We start from the raw sequence: 17,232 nt of genomic DNA on the forward strand, positions 1-17,232 counted from the left end.
CCTTAAGTATAAGTGTGCTTGCTGAGAAAGAGCGGTGTGGTAACTTGTACCTGCTGGCAACACACTGCTCATTGCCTTTAGAGACAAGCAAAATGCAGCTGCTGGCTTTTAGGCAGACTAATTTGTTGGAGATAGACTGTATGAGGCAGGAAGCTGTGCAGCCTTAGGCCCCCAGTCAGGGGAGAAGGAGAGAGAGAGAGAGACCCAAGAGAGCTGATGGCTGGGGTGCCCTTGAAAGACCATGGAGCAGGAGCCTGAAACTGTGACTCCCTGTTCTATTGGTGTCCCATCAGTAACAGTTCCTCCTGGGCACATGAGCCATCTGACTACAGTTCCACTGATCATGGTAAGTCTTCCCTATTTCACAAACATTTTAATATACACACAACAAACAAATAATTGATGCCCAGACATCCACCGCTGAGTTGGAGCCTTGTCTTGACCACAGGCCTAACTGGTTACATAGTCTTTGAAATAGTTTGGTCTCCTCAACAGGTGACAATACTGGGAGTGACCTATCTCAGTCTCCCTGTCACCAAGTCTGGCAAACTCTCTCTCTCTCTGTAGTCTCCCTCCCTCCCTGAGGGACTAGCCTCTGAGTGGTTCTCTGTCTCTCCATCCTGTGATGGCCTCCGTATCTCTGTAGGCTGTGTCTGGGTGTTGTGTCTGATGGTTCGTAAGCGTCTCATGTTTCTTTGGATGACTTGTCCCTCTTGCGTAGACACCTCATAGGACTTGGGTGCCACTGTGTCCCACATAACTCCATTAGTTCCCTCTCTCTGGTGTTTCTCTAATTGGCTGGATCCTCACAGATTGCCTGTCTCCAGGGCCAGTATACACTTGACAGACCTGTCATATTCTAAGTGCCTGCTTTCTCTGATTGTTGGCTATCTCCTCTCAGTGGTATCTCCATCCTTCCGGCCACAACAGATTTCCCCTAATTGGTAACAGGGTTTTGGTCCTTTGTCCCATCAGCACCTCTGATGGACTGTTTTGGCACCCCTGTGATGTGGTAGTCCTGTATTGTTTAGCTGTTTTCACAGCTGATGCCCCCTTACCAGTACTTTGGGAATGAGGCATGCTGGTCAAACTCCAGTTGGTGTGTAAATTGCTTTAATTGTTCCCAGGCAAATTGGGGTCCATGATCAGTGAGTACAGTGTCCAGAATGCCATATCTTGCAAAGTGGCCCTTCAGTTTAAGAACATGCGAGTGGCCATATTGGGTCAGAACAATGGTGCATTTAGGTCGGTGTCCTGTCTTTCAATTGTGCCAGACGCTTCAGAGGGAATGAACAGAACAGGGCAATTTATCAAGTGATCCATCTACTATCTTCCAGTGTTAGCTTCTGGCAGCCAAAGATTTAGGGATACCCAGGGCATGGCATTGCACCCCCAACCATCTTGGCTAGTAGCCCTTGATGGACCTGTCCTCCATGATCTTATCTAGTTCTTTTTTGAACCCAGTTATACTTTTGGCCTTCACAATATCCCCTGGCAATGAGTTCCACAGCTTGACTGCGTGTTGTGCGAAGTAGTACTTCCTTTAGTGTGTTTTAAACCTGCTGCCAATTACTTTCATTGGGTGACCCCTGGTTCGTGTGTTATTTTAAGGGGCAAATATTACTTCTTTATGCACTTTCTCCACCCCAGGCATGATTTTATAGCCCTCTATCATATCCCCTCTGAGTCATCTCTTTTCTAAGCTGAACCGTCCGTCTTTTTAATCTCTCCCTGTATAGAAGCTGGTCCATGCTGAAGTGAGCTGTAGCTCACGAAAGCTTATGCTCAAATAAATTTGTTAGTCTCTAAGGTGCCATAAGTACTCCTTTTCTTTTTGCGAATACAGACTAACACGGCTGCTACTCTGAAACCTAATTATTTTTGTTGCCCTTCTCTGTACTTTTCCCAGTTCTTATATATATATTTTGAGATGGGGCACCAAGAAGTGCACATAGTATTCAAGGTGTGGGTGTATGGATTTATATAGTGGCATTATGATATTTTCTGTCTTATTATCTATTCCTTTCCCAGTGGTTCCTAACATTCTGTTAGGTTTTTTTTGGACTGCCGCTGCACATTGCCAATCACTGACTTGCTTGTTGTATCAGGCAGGGCACTGACCTTCCAAAAATGTGAACAGTAGTCCACTGTAATCAAGTACTGCTTTTCCTTGAAGGTAAATAAGTCCACTCCCACCTTTTCCCATTGTTATCACCATGAACTTCCCATCTGACAGAGTTGCTTTCTGTTGGTGGTTATCCCATGACCAACAGGTGTCACTCACACCCTTCTATCAAGGAGCAGAGTTATGTATTCATTCCCAGCCAGTAAACACACTCTTGAGCCCATCTAAGACAGCTGTCAATGCCCAGGTGTGAGTCAGATATATTTTCCATAACTTCCATACATAATGAGACAGGGACAACAACTCTCTGTCCTAAAATGTGATTCCATCTTGCACGCTCAGCTCATCTTTAATTTGAAAATATGCTTCTGCTCCTAACAGCACCTGGCTTTTGTCTTCTGGCCACCCTGCTAGGACTGCTCTCTTGAGTGCCTGCAGTTGGATGTCTTTTTCCATTGTTTCTTTGATTTCCACCGTTTCTTTGATTTCCACCAGCTTTGCCACTGAAACTGGGAGATTGAATCCATTAATGTCCTGCACTATGTCCTTATCTCCTTCCCCCAACCCCTCACCAATACTGGGTATATATGTTCAGCTCAGGGTGTCAGCTAACACCAGCAATTGGCCTGGACAATATCTGATGTCTACCTGGTAGCACTCGAGGTGCATCAACACGTGCTGCAATCTCTTTGGAGCGCTAAAAGAGGGCTTTGCCATGATCGTCTGTAGGGGTTTGTGGTCTTATTGCAGTTACTGGATGGCCATAGATGTACTGATGGAATCGCTCCACTCCAGATACCACAGCCAGAAACTCTTTTTCTATTTGGGCTTACCCCTGTTCAGTCTCAGATAGGAGTTTGCGGGCATAGGTGATTGGTGGCTCCTGCAAAAAAATTACACCCAATCCTTTTGCCAATGCCTCACTCTGGAGTCTCGGTGGCTCTTCTGGCTTGTAGTACTTCAGGACAGAGGCATCCGTTGTCATTTGTTTCAGCGTGTCAAATGCTCGCTGTTGGGAACCTGCCAGTCCCACTCAACATCCTGCCTTGGGAGCTGACATATGGGTACCGCTACAGCCAGGTGTGGGCAGAACTTGGACAGAAAATATGTTATTTCTATGAAGCACTGTACCCCTTTCATATCCACTGGAGCTGCCCCTGAGTGCCTTGATCTTGTTGGGATCTGCTTTCAGTCCCTCTGCTGCGAGCAGATGTCCAATGTATGTCACCTCACGCTGTTTGAGCTACATTTTTTGTGGGTTGAATATTATGTTCTTGTCCCTCATCACTATAGAAAAGCTTGTTCTTTTCTGTCACGATCTCATTCAGCTTCTGTATAATTGCTCCCCTCACATACAGTGAGGATATCATTTGCAGTCCTTCCAGCACTTGGGTTTGTGTTGTCTCTAGAACACCTCTGGTGCTGGGCTTATGTCCATCGGCATGTCCGACCATCTCTAGCATCCACATGGCGGTGTAAGGGTTGTCAGCATGCTGGACTCTTTATCCAGGCTTATGTGCCAAAACCTATTTCTCACATCACAGGCCATAAAGATTCTGGCTTTAGAAATGTCTGGCAAGATGTCATCAACTATGGGCAGTGGATAGCGGCATCTCTTCAATGCTTAGTTCAGTGGCTTTGGCTCTATGCAGATGTGTAATTTGCCTGATGGTTTTGTTGTATTTTTTTTTATCACCACCATGCTACTTACCCAGACTGTTCTGGTTTCTATAGGTGCTATGATACTCCTACTCTGCAGGCTTTTGAGCTCCTTATTTACTGGATTACAGAACATAGCTGAATTTTCCTTCATGATAAGTACAGAGGTTCCACTGTGGAGTCTACGTCTAGCCGCAGCTTTCCTTTAAGGCACCTGTTGCCTTTGAAAACATCCACATATGCTTCTAAAATAGTCTTCATTGTCCATGGGACCCCCCCTTTTGCTTCTTGCATTGCAGCTATAAAATTCTGACTCTACACCCTAATGAGATCTGTGGTTTGTGTGGATGTATTCCCTAAGAGAGGTTTGTGGATCTTACCATCCACCCCCACAAACTTCAGTTGGTACCATCTGTTATTTTTCAGGTTAGTTACCATGAGGTCATATTTTCTGATACTCGGCACGATGCTCTCATTGTACATAATTGCGTCGTGCCTGCTCTTTGTAATGGGTGTGTCTGAGTGCAATTCACACTGAGGAATTACATTTCAGGAGGACCCAATATGCAGCTGAAATCGCACCAGGCACTTGCCTAGTCACACTGTTGCATGCACGGAGGTTTATATTGTCCCTTGTTGTTTTCCTGTCCCAACAGCCTGAATCTGATATGCTCTTGGACTCAAGGAGAGAGTCAAGGTCATCACTGCTGTCTGATGTGCCATCCCCCTCTTATACAAGTCGGACTGCAGGAAGGACTCTGCTCTTGCACACACTGCTAAAATGTTCAATTTGCCATATTCCTTTCAATGCAGTCCTAGTGCGGGGCACTTATGCTGTCCCTGACAGTAACAACATCTCACTAGGGGCATGGAGCCCTGTCCACCTGCTCTCCTTTGTGGTTGCCCTACGACATGTACTTTGACGGTGTTGCTCCTCCCTAGGACTTTCATTCTCCCTTGCGGCTTCCGCTGCACACCCCAGGTCTAAACATCTGTCAAATGTGAGATCACCTTCTTGGAGCAGCTGCTCTCACAGGTGCTGATCCCAAGTGCTGCAGGCTACCTTGACCTGAACCAGGGAGTCAGTCAAGCCCCCCAAATTGCATGTAGTAGCCAGTGTGCATAAGGCTGTGACGTAGAGGTCTATGCCCTCCCCTGCAGACTGGTCTCTAGTAAGCAAGCTGCGTTGCTCCACAGTTTCATTCTGCTTTGGGTAGCAATAGTTCCCCAGGACTCTGAGGGCTGCTTTGAGGCTTGAGACAGCGGGTGAGCTTCAGAACGGTGCGGCTCGCTCTGCCTTGTTCCCCAACCAGGTAAAATAATAGTTTTTACTTTCCTGCTGTTGTCATCCTTCTGAAGGACCAGCTCTGTGTACCGCTCAAACATCTCCTTCCACCAGTGTAGCCCATAGGGCTAGCTTGGGCTGACTACATTCACTGTCTTGCCTTCTTTCTATTTAGCTACTTTGCATGATATTCAGCAGTAATGCAAGGAACCTACAAGCCTCTATCCTGTCAAACGTTAGCTTCAGCAGGTTAGCATAAGGCTTGAGGTCTATGAACTTTGAACAGAGAAATGGCCCAGTGGAAAACTCCAAGTATTGGGGAGCTGAAAATAGAGAATTTAAGAGGAAATTTTGACATAGGCACGTGACCCAATCACAAGAGTGTCATGGCTACGAATTGACGTACATAACAGGTACATGAGCTACATCTGCAGATACCCAACCACAAGAGGGATATGGTAATGAATCGACGTATATGCTAATAAGTTGAAATAATTGATATACTAACCTGTAAGAGAAGGACACTCCAGCATTAGTAAGGTGAGGATATACAAATACGGAAACGAGGTAATATCCGTACTGAATATGCATCAAACATAATGGTGTCAGCGTATCATGTTATAAAAGTTGCATCCCAGTCTAGGGGTGGTAGGAGAAGGAGATTTAGTCCTTGGGTGGTGCCAGAGTGATGGCCACTGGTGATGAGGGGGAAGGTGTTGGTGATGAGGAAGATGATGGCTAATATTTCAGGTTGTTCTACAAGGACTGGTGTGAGTATATGGATGTACATGCTGCAGTCTATCTACCTGACTGAGCTGGGGTGCTAAATTTATTAATAAACTATATTTGTAAATGCAGAAGAGTTCCTACTGTGTGAGTGTTGCAACATCAGGGTTCCCAACTATATAATAATTTGAATAATACTGGGCCTGATCTTGGGACAAGGACCTGTCAACCCTCTAAGGAATCTCTATCCTTAGAGGTTTTTAAGGCCCAGCTTGACAAAGCCCTGGGATGATTTAGGTGGTGTTGGTCCTGCTTTGAGCAGGGGGTTGGTACGTCGGCAGCTGCCCGGGCTTCAGACCATCTTCTGTGAACATCCTTACATTCCATTCTTCCTCCCTCTCTCTCTGTTTTGCAGTGGTCTTCTGAAATGCACATTTATGCAGCAACACTTTATAAGAGATGTCACACTATAAAAGATGAAAATTCCCCCTTTTGCCACAACCACACAATATATTTTACCAGAGATACCTGCATGCACCCCCATTGGCTTCAGCGGGGTCGTGTATGTATATAATTGAGAACCTATTTTCATCAACAGTGTCTAAACCTGCACAGATGGGAGTAAAAACATACAATTCCATCTCTTTAATTTTGCATTGCCAGACATGGCTCCTGGGAACAAAACTGCCTCTCCCAATAATGCTGAAGTTCTGAAGAGAAGTGCCACAATCTCAGATGGAACATACAGTCACACAGATCTAAGTGTCCACACCACTCCTGAGCCCCTTTTCCTTCCCCTTCACAAGAAACCAGACTCTCCCATTTAAATCAACAGGAGGCATTCGTATTTATACGGGGCAGGGAGGATGCTGGTTTTTAAAACAAAGTTGCTCATCAGTACAAAAGCAAACATCTTTTTTTTAAAAAAGTGCACTCGGAAAGCAGTGCTTTGGTGATGTTTCAAAACACATTGGGCCAGAATCTCAATTACGGTTGGACCTCTTTTTACCACGCAGATGAAAGTGTAGGGGGCGGCTCAAAGAAGAGAGGTGTGTCGGGGGCAGGGAGAAGGAAAGTGCAGAATTCTACTATGCTAGGCCAATATGGTCGCTTAGCTTGGGGGGGGGAAGGGCAAGTATGGGAAGGATGAGGGTTACAATTAGAACTGGCTGACTAGCAAGAAAAACATCAGTGACTATTTATATGGTGGAAAAAATACTTCCGTTTGCAACAAATATTTATAAGATTTATCCAATCGACTCTAGTAAAAGACTGTGATGTCTTTGGGGGAGGACCTGCATTTCCTTACACATTATTTTAAACAAGAAAGAATGCCTCATAGGGAAAAAAATAACACAATAATGATTTTATTATTAGTAGCAGTAGTATTTAGTGCCTAGGATCCTATTGTACCAGGTGTGGAATAAACCAAAAGAAAAAACTAGTCCCTGCCCCGTTTAGAATGTTTAGAATGTATGCTTTTAGTACATACTCACCTTGTTAACTGCTTTGTGTGTAGATGTAGTTTTTAATAATATATATTATAAATTAATATACTGTAAGCAAAGCCCTGATCCACCAAACCACTTAACCAGATATTTAACTTTTTAAAGATATTTAAGTGCATGAGTAGTTTCATCGATTTCCACGGTACCAGGTTCCCCTCAAGCTCTACCTCAACCAATTTAGTGAATGTTAGAGATGGCGTATCTTGTCTGCGTTAGACTTTTCAAGTGTGTTAGTGAGAACATGCTACTTAACATATGCTAACATCACACCTTTAAATCCTGGTCTAGAAAAGGCTGAAGACACCATGAGCAAAATCCTGCTCCGTTATTCCAAATAAAGAACAACTGAAGTCAATGAGGTCACTTTGGATTTACACTGACAACAGAATTTGACTCCAAGGAACTTTTTGTTTTAAATGTGGCCTTAGAAATTCAAGTTTCGTAGGCAAGGCCACCTCAGGGAGGGATCCGGATTCCTTTGGCCTGAGGGCATTAGTTTAGTGGTAACATAGATGAGCAATGAAGTAGGAGGACAGCATTGGAAAGGGAGATGAAGGTAGTAAGGAGGCAAAAGGACTGGCGGGGATGGAGAATGAGGTGAGATGCGAGCAGAGATATCGGTGAGGGGAAGATAGCCTCAGAGGTGAGAGTAATGAGTTTAGATTTGATGCAGTGAGAGAAGGGGAACCAATGGAGAGATATGGGGAGGTGAGTACCAGAGCTGAAGCAGAGGAGAGGCAGGGATGCTGGAGAAGGTCACAGTACTCAAGAGAGAAGACTGGTGCCTGGCACTAGCAGTTGGCACAGTGCTGAGCAGAGCAGTGAGAACAGGGAAGAAGGGGTGGATTTTCGTGATATTAAAGAGAAAGAAGCATGATGATTTAGTGAGAGTCTGGGCATGATGGGGGAAGGAAAGAGGAGCTCACCAAGGCTGCAGACCTAAGAGACAAGGAGAATGGAATTGTCAATGGAGATAGAGAAGGGAAGTGGGAAAGAGTGATCAGGAGGGAAGAGTTTGTGATGGTGGCTGGCCAGCCAAGAGATGCCGGAGGAGCAGATAGAAACGTGGGACTGGCCTGGACGAGGAGAGGTTGGGGGACAGAGGAGAGTTCAAAATGGAGAGCTTCCTATTTTGGATTATTTCACTTTTAATTAGGTTTTTAACAATGCAAGGAAAAAACACAAGCTTAAAAACAAATAACAAATACAGGGGATGTAGCTTCCCAAATGAACCTGGTTTCAGACAAAGCTTAGGAAGGGAAGGGGCTGGACTAGCTGGTACATTACAAACCTAAGAAGGGAATCTTGCGCTGCTTACAAGATAGCGAATCGAGCTGGCATGTATACACACTGCCTATTGTTGTTCCCCTTATCCTAATCTGCCTACTTAGCGGCCTGTCCTTAGAACATGAGCTCCTTGGATCATCATTTCTTGAGTGTGTCTGGAAAACACCCAGCACATGCTACTATAAGCAAATAATACATTCATAAATAACTGCACTTAATTCCACTACATATAGGTGCATCTAGCCATAAACACCTGTGCCCTCACACTGCAAATACTTAAGCAATTGCTTAACTTTAACTCGGGGAGTATTCCCATTGACTTTAGTGGGATTACTCATGTGAGTAAAGTTAAGGATTATTTCTGGGAGAAAAAATTGAATTTCCAAAATTTTCTGTGGAAAAAAAGGGAAAAGATATGAACTTTTCCATGAAAAAAAGTGTCTTTTTTTTTTTAACCTCAACTCTATTAAGCAAATGCATAAAGTGTCAGCAGGACTGGGGCCACTACTTGTAGTGAGGGCGGGGGGGAACCCTGTAGCAATATCTGTTTGGCTGCTGTGGATTCACCTTCCATGTATTTCAAGAAAAGGGGCCCAAGGAACACAGTCATTTGTAGAATGAATGACCTTCCCTGGCCATAAGTTTTGCGAGGTGAGACTATCCCACACCTTAACAAAAAAACGTATTTCTTTATTTGCCACTGGAAGAAAGATAAGCCTGAGTTTTCCTCCTTCCTGAGCCCTGCAAGCTGCAGGTGAGATTTTTTTTTTTTTTTTTTTTTTTGGTAGTTTGGCATTATAGCAACCTGTGCAAATTTCAGTCCAGGCACCAGAATGTGTCTAATGACTTTGCTATATTTTCCTCAACTGACAGGTGCTGAGGGGTGGAAAAGAATCAAACCAGATATGTTACCAGTCTATAAGGAAACCTTCAAAAAATGATTTCAGGCCCTGGTTTTTTTCAGTTACACCAATGTAAATCAGGGGTAACTCCACTGAAGTCAGTGGTGTTACACTGGTGTAAAAGTAGTAGTGGTGAAATCTGGATCAGGCCCTCCCCCCGCCCCATCCAAGCTTTAAAGCTACGTCTTTTAGGACCATGGCGCTAATGTCAAGAGTTGAATGGTTGATTCTCTTTCTTTCAGATCCACAAACATATAAAATAGTAACAAGATTAACAGATTAAAGAGCCAAAGCCCAGCCAGTTTATTATACTCTTGTGTCTAAAACATTCAAATCTTTTGGGCTCCCTTTCCACACTTTTTTTTTAAAAAAACCACAATCTGTTTTAATTATATATAAAATGAAAACATATAATTAATTTACGGGCTCTGCCGGATTGCCTACAAATCTCTTACCATTGCATCGTTCGGAAGAAAAAAGAAATCTTTGCATTCTTTCTGTTACTTGCCATGAAGAAATGTCAGGGAAAGCTAAATGTGTGTAAATGCTGCCTTTCTTCTGGGGGAAAAAAAAAAATACAACCAAAACACCACCCACTTTGCACTGGTTTACATTATTTAAAATCAGAGATGGTTTATGTTAAGGGTCTTGAACAGATTGCATAACTGTTGCACAACTAATGTGTACAAGTGTGTCACTAATTTAATTTTAATTTTACTGTATGAGTTTGTATAAGATCCCCCAGCTGTCATGTGCTCATCATCTGTCACAGAACTATCACTAAGCCATGCTGGGCTAAGACAGGATTATAAACGATGAACTGCCATGTGCTCTAAATCTTCTTATTTGCCTAGCCTGGAAGGTATGCCCTGTAAAATTTGATTGGCAGCGTGCTCCATTCTGTCAATTGACTTTGAAGGCCTTTTCTATTGGTTCTTTCAGCGGATCTCAGTAGCTGTATTGACTGTCACCTGCTGATTCCAGCACGTGCCCGACCTTCAACCCCACTTCTTGTCTTTTTCCCTACTTGGACTGTGACTAGCTCGGGGGCTGCATTGCAGGCCATGTCACTCTGGTGGCACGTGCAGCATCTAGGGCATATGGCTGACTAGTTGTATGCAGAATAGGATAACAGCCAAGCAACCTCGCACTGTTATTACAGCAGATGGGGGAAGCGTGGCATTCAATATTTAGACAGATGCCACCTCCTTATTCCACCTGTCTGGAACTTGGACATTGTACAGAATGAACGGTCTGCCTAATAATTAAGGAAACAAAGGCTGCATTTATGAAGTGCACCAGAGCATCATCTCTGCAAAGCATGCACAGATATAATTGTTGACTATAACAATAAAGAAATGCAGACTACTGCTCGTCAGATGCTTAGATACATACATGCTATTACAGTAGGAAATTGTACTGTTCCCAGCTGCTTTTGTAGTCTTTCATTTAGACTGGTTGTGTATTAAATTAAACGGGAGGAAAGATTTGGCTGCCATTATTACTGTTATAAATAACGTTTTTAAATTACAGTGAAGTTTCTTAAATAACAAAGCCCTACCACTCCGTCTAACAATCACCACCGCTATTGTATTATGCCCTTTCTTGCAAATTTGCTCTTTACCTCGCAGTAGTCAACTGGTTCTGTAACAGCCAGAAAGAACAAAAACATTCTTTTCAGGACTACTATTATTTTCACATATTTTTACACAACAATTTACCCCCTTTCTTTTGCTTTGTTATAAAAAAAAAAAAAGAACACACACAAAAAAGGAAGGCATGGAGCATAGAGGCTTGTGCTGTACTACGATATTAGGTATTTATTGCTGCTTCATTTTGTACTCATTATTTTTAAATCTGCCAAGCGTCTTGCAGCCGGAAGAATTCTGTGTGAAGGGGCCTGATCCTGCTTCCGTTGATCCGTGGGAGTTTTGCCACTCCCTTCAGTGGGAGTGGGAGCAGGCTGATGATATGGTTTAATACAGATTGCAGCCCCAATTCTGTATTCCTCTGACTGAAATCAATGGTGGTTTAGGGCTGAATTTGGCCACCGTTATGTATGCTGAGTAGCACTTTACTATGGGGCCTGATTCGGATCCCTTTATACACCAAATAACACTTTACTCCACACATGGTCCTGCTGGCTATTGACCGAAGTAGGGGTATCAAACTCTGGCCCTATTAGAGTAACCCCAGTGACTTCAGTAAGACAACCTGCATAGCTAGGTATTACTCCAGGCGAGTAAAGGTGGCAAAATCAGTTAGGTTCCAATCCTGCAAACCCTTACAGGCTTGCTTAACCTTTTGCACCTGAGCAGTTGCAGGGACTTCAGTGGAACTACTCAGGTGCTTACAGTCAAGCATGTGCCTAAAGTTCAGTGTGTTCACTGGATCAAGGCCTTAGTTGCACAAGGAATGCAGGATTAATAATAATTATACTGCGCAGTTAGAACAATATCAAATCAACACAGCACACAATAGATTAAAAGCTAGCTAACTGATAGGTCTCAACACGTGATTGTAAATGGGGAATCATGACCGAGCAGGTGTGTTTCCAGTGAAGTTCTGAAGGGATAGGTTCTTGGCCCTATGCTATTTAACATTTTTATCAGTGAGCTGGAAGAAAACATAAAATCATCACTGATAAAATTTTCAGATGACACACAAATGAGAAGAGTAGTAAATGACGTTGAGGACAGGTCACTAATTCAGAGTGATCTGGGTCGCTTGGTAAACTGGGCGCAAGCAAACAATATGCGGTTTAAGAGTAACAGCCCTGTTAGTCTGTATTCGCAAAAAGAAAAGGAGGACTTGTGGCACCTTAGAGACTAACCAATTTATTTGAGCATAAGCTTTCGTGAGCACATCCGATGAAGTGAGCTGTAGCTCACGAAAGCTTATGCTCAAATAAATTGGTTAGTCTCCAAGGTGCCACAAGTCCTCCTTTTCAATATGCGGTTTAATACAGCTAAATGTAAATGTATAGATCTAGGAACAAAGAATGTTGGCCATGCTTACAGGATGGGAGATTGTATCCTGGGAAGCAGGGACTCTGAAAAAGATTTGGGATCGGGGTGGAAAATGGTCTGAACATCAGCTCCCAGTGTGATGCTGTGGCCAAAAGGGCTAATGTGATCCTTGGCTGTACAAACAGGGGAATCCAGGAGAAGGGAGGTTATTTTACCTCTGTATTTGGCACAGGCGGCACCACTGCTGGAGTACTGTGTCCAGGTCTCATGCCCACAATTCAAGAAGGATTGTGGGGAAACTGAGGCACAGAGCAGGGATGTGAATTGCCTAAGGTCACCCAGCAGACCAATAGCTGAGCTAGGAATAGAATCCAGGTGGCCTGATCCCAGTCCAGTGCTCTGTCCAATGACTGAGAACCTAGAAATATTCCAATAGATATTTTTATTTATATAAAATAAAACTGGTCATCCAGATGAGATCTGTTCTGTCCTTGAATGTTTCTAACCAGTTGGTTTTATTCCCTTTCAAATGAATACAATTAATGGCTTTTTAAAACTATATCTGTGTTTCTGGTATGTAATTTATCAGTAAACAGCAACTGGTAATAAATATTAATAAGATGCAAATTGATTATGACATTGTTACAAAATAGCAGATAATGTAAATACAGGAAGAAGAGTTAAGAGTGTGTGCGTGTGCTGAGTATGTATGTACTACATATATTACGCACACACCATGAATATTTTTTTTCAGCATGTCATGAACTATTGTATCATATATGTATGTGGGTTTATGTATGTGTGTGTATTCACACACACACACACATATAAATAACCTCTGCCAGCAAAACAGATCAATTGGATTCTCAAAAGCAGAGAAATCACATACAGAAAGTGGCAAAAAGTAATCAAAGCTTGAAATTCAAATACACTGAAAGAGAAAAAACAAATATTTTGACAGTATAGAATGGGTTATTAGATCTCCTATGTGTGTGTATGTATGTGGATATATTTACATATATACACACATACATTTGACATACTGTAAACACATTCATAGACTGTTCCATACGAATTTATTGCAGATACATGTAAATTAGACAACCCTTCCGCAGAAAAAACCACCGTCAGATTACTTGGAGTCTCAAAAGTACAGGAATCACTTGCAACAAATTGCAAAAAGTAATCAAAGCTTGGACTTTTTTTTTAAAGGAGGAAAGATGGCATTTAAAAAGGCACAGCCACATCTCACAAGATGAGGATCAGTTTGAAAAGATTCCACAATATCTGTTACCAAAAGCTTTATTAATCTTTAAAAAGCTAGAATGATTATTTGTAGGGAAGCTGTGACTTAACTATGCTATAATAAATAGCTCCCAGCCATATGTCTGAAGACTGTGCTTTTGGTTTTTGTGACTATTGTCTTTTTTTTTTAAAAAAAAAAGAAGCTATTGTTTGTTCAGTTTTCTGTAACAATTATTTCACATTAAAAACCCATCTGACGAAAGGCATATGGATGGGGGTGGGGGGCTATTCCTAATTGAACAGCCCAGGACTCGTGAGGTTAATTACAGATATTAACGCTGCTGTTCTTCAGCTTCTTGCCCTCGCGAAGGCTCTAGCTTCCAAATGACCTGGCTCCAACAATAAGACTCTCTTTAGCCCATTAACTAATTGATAAAAATGTGAGTGTTTAGAATGAGTCTAATTAAATCACCGAGTCTTACAATTACAAGTCCGTTTGGTAGCTGTTGGGAGATGGGTAACCTCAGCTGGCATTGTAGGTGGATAAAAGATAAAAATAACCAAAGTTTAACCAAAGTTCATTTTGAAAGCTGTTCATTTGAATACAATGTACACATTTGCCTGTATACATACACCACTTCAGACTAGCGCAGGATCTTGAAAAGAAATTGAGCGTTCAGCAATGATATTCCCCTCTGGTCCCCAAAGTATGCATGAAATTCTCTGTGGTCTGTGTGATGGAATGAACTGAATTTTTAAACTGTTTTCTTGTCACAATAACTAAAAAGACCCCTTGGGAGCTGCAGAATGACTGATACCTGGTATCTAGGGGCATTAAGATTTTATTTAGTGATCTTCTGTAACCATGAACACACTTGCCAGAGCACTTGTCTCTACGGATTTGGTTATACCTGCTCTTTTGTGGACGCTCTGCTGTCCATGAAGAGTATCCTTGATTCATTGTGCCGAATTTGTGTAGCTCTGCTGCTTCAAGAGAATAGATTACACCCAGCCACATGAATAGCATGGGATGTCAACCTACATCATGGGTGAAGACTCAACTAAGCATAACTAAAGGGAATGGTTCTGCAATGCTGATTAATGGTACCCTAGTCACTGGTGGAGATTGGAAGAAGGTTACAATGCCTTCCATTCATTCTTGATAGGCCTCATCCAAAGCTCTTGAAGTCAGTGGGAATCCTTACATTGACTTCAATGCACCTTAGTTGTAGTCTCCCTAGCAGTCAAAGAACTGGGCTTTTAGGAAAAGGAACAGTTACAAAGACCTCTGACTGGCTACACCTTACCCCTCAATTAATCCAACCTTGGAAGGCCAGGCTTTGACTTAGAATCATAGAATATCAGGGTTGGAAGGGACCTCAGGAGGTCATCTAGTCCAACCCCCTGCTCAAAGCAGGACCAATCCCCAACTAAATCATCCCAGCCACGGCTTTGTCAAGCCTCACCTTAAAAACCTCAAAGGAAGGAGATTCCACCACCTCCCTAGGTAATGCATTCCAGTGTTTCACCACTCTCCTAGTGAAAAAGTTTTTCCTAATATCCAACCTAAACCTCCCCACACTGCAACTTGAGACCATTACTCCTTGTTCTGTCATCTGCTACCACTGAGAACAGTCTAGAGCCATCCTCTTTGGAACCCCCTTTCAGGTAGTTGAAAGCAGCTATCAAATTCCGCCTCATTCTTCTCTTCTGCAGACTAAACAATCCCAGTTCCCTCAGCCTCTCCTCAGAAGTCATGTGTTCCAGTCCCCTAATCATTTTTATTGCCCTCCGTTGGACGCTTTCCAATTTTTTCACATCCTTCTTGTAGTGTGGGGCCCAAAACTGCACACAGTACTCCAGATGAGGCCTCACCAATGTCGAATAGAGGGGAACGATCACGTCCCTCGACCTGCTGGCAGTGCCCCTACTTATACAGTCCAAAATGTTGTTAGCCTTCTTGGCAACAAGGGCACACTGTTGACTCATATCCAGCTTCTCATCCACTGTAACTCCTAGGTCCTTTTCTGCAGAACTGCTGCCTAGCCATTCGTTTCCTAGTCTGTAGCGGTGCATGGGATTCTTCCATCCTAAGTGCAGGACTCTGCACTTGTCCTTGTTGAACCTCATCAGATTTCTTTTGGCCCAATCCTCTAATTTGTCTAGGTCCCTCTGTATCCTATCCCTATCTTCCAGCGTATCTCCCACTCCTCCCAGTTTAGTGTCATCTGCAAACTTGCTGAGGGTGCAATCCACGTCATCCTCCAGATCATTAATGAAGATATTGAACAAAACCGGCCTAGGACCAACCCTTGGGGCACTCCGCTTGATACCGGATGCCAACTAGACATGGAGCCATTGATCACTACCTGTTGAGCCCGATGATCTAGCCAGCTTTCTATCCACCTTATAGTCCATTCATCCAGCCCATACTTCTTTAACTTGCTGGCAAGAATACTGTGGGAGACTGTGTCAAAAGCTTCTCTGAAATAAGGTTAGGGAAGGCTGGGTATGGAGTGAGATTTAGTCCTATCAGGTCTCAACTCTCTGTTGTCTACACTGCAATGAAAAACCCATGCCTTTGAGTCTCAGAGTCTGGGTCAGCTGACTCAGGCTCGCTAGGTTTGGGCTGTGGGACTAAAAATAGCAATGTAGATAATCGGGCTTGGGCTGGAGTCTGGACTCTGAGACCCTCCCTCCTTGCGGGGCTCAGAGTCCAGGTTCTACCCCGAGCTGGAATGTCTACACTGCAATCTTATAGCCCCATGAGCCCAAGTCAGAATACCTGGGCCGGCTGTGGCCAAGCCATAGGTCTTTTTGTCACATTGTATGCATACCCTCTATTGCAAGCACCTATAGACAATCAGTATACGGCTTTGCATTGATTTACTGAGTTTTAATCTCTCATCTAGCGAGGTGTGGGAACTGGATTGGCGACTCTTTGCTTATTCCTACTAGTAGAATTCTGCAGGTAATTTCTCATGAATGAAACCTAAATATATATGATGCCAAAAACTAAGCAGTCTTGCATTATGGAACAGCACATAATTTTTCCAAAAAGTTAAAGCACTTAGTTACATTTCTGAAGGGGAGTTATGAGGATTGATATAGTTAATACTTGCACAGTACTTTGATCACATAGAGGGCTATAAACAGTGCTACTTAGTAGTAGTAATATAATAAACACACTGTATAAGTCACAACACTATCAGGCTCTCCACTGTAAATATTTTGTATGAACAGTCAGGATAGTTCTAGGCTAGGACAGATGTAGAATAAGTCATCTTCCTTGTCCATCTATTTCACCATGTTACCCTCATCTTTGAAATCTTCCACTAGTTTCCCATCCGTTATCCCACCAAAGCTTCTTGTCATCATCTTCAAAAGTTCTACCTAACTCTACTCTCCTCAACCCATCCTCTCTTGTCAAGGTTTCCCCCCCATTCAGTCGTCTCTGCCAATGCGCTCAGCCTTGCCTTTCCACTGAAAGACAGCCACGGACTTCAGTGGGCTTCAAATCAGGCCC

This window comes from Eretmochelys imbricata, chromosome 6, assembly GCF_965152235.1.
Source record: "Eretmochelys imbricata isolate rEreImb1 chromosome 6, rEreImb1.hap1, whole genome shotgun sequence".
NCBI lineage: Eukaryota > Metazoa > Chordata > Testudines > Cheloniidae > Eretmochelys > Eretmochelys imbricata.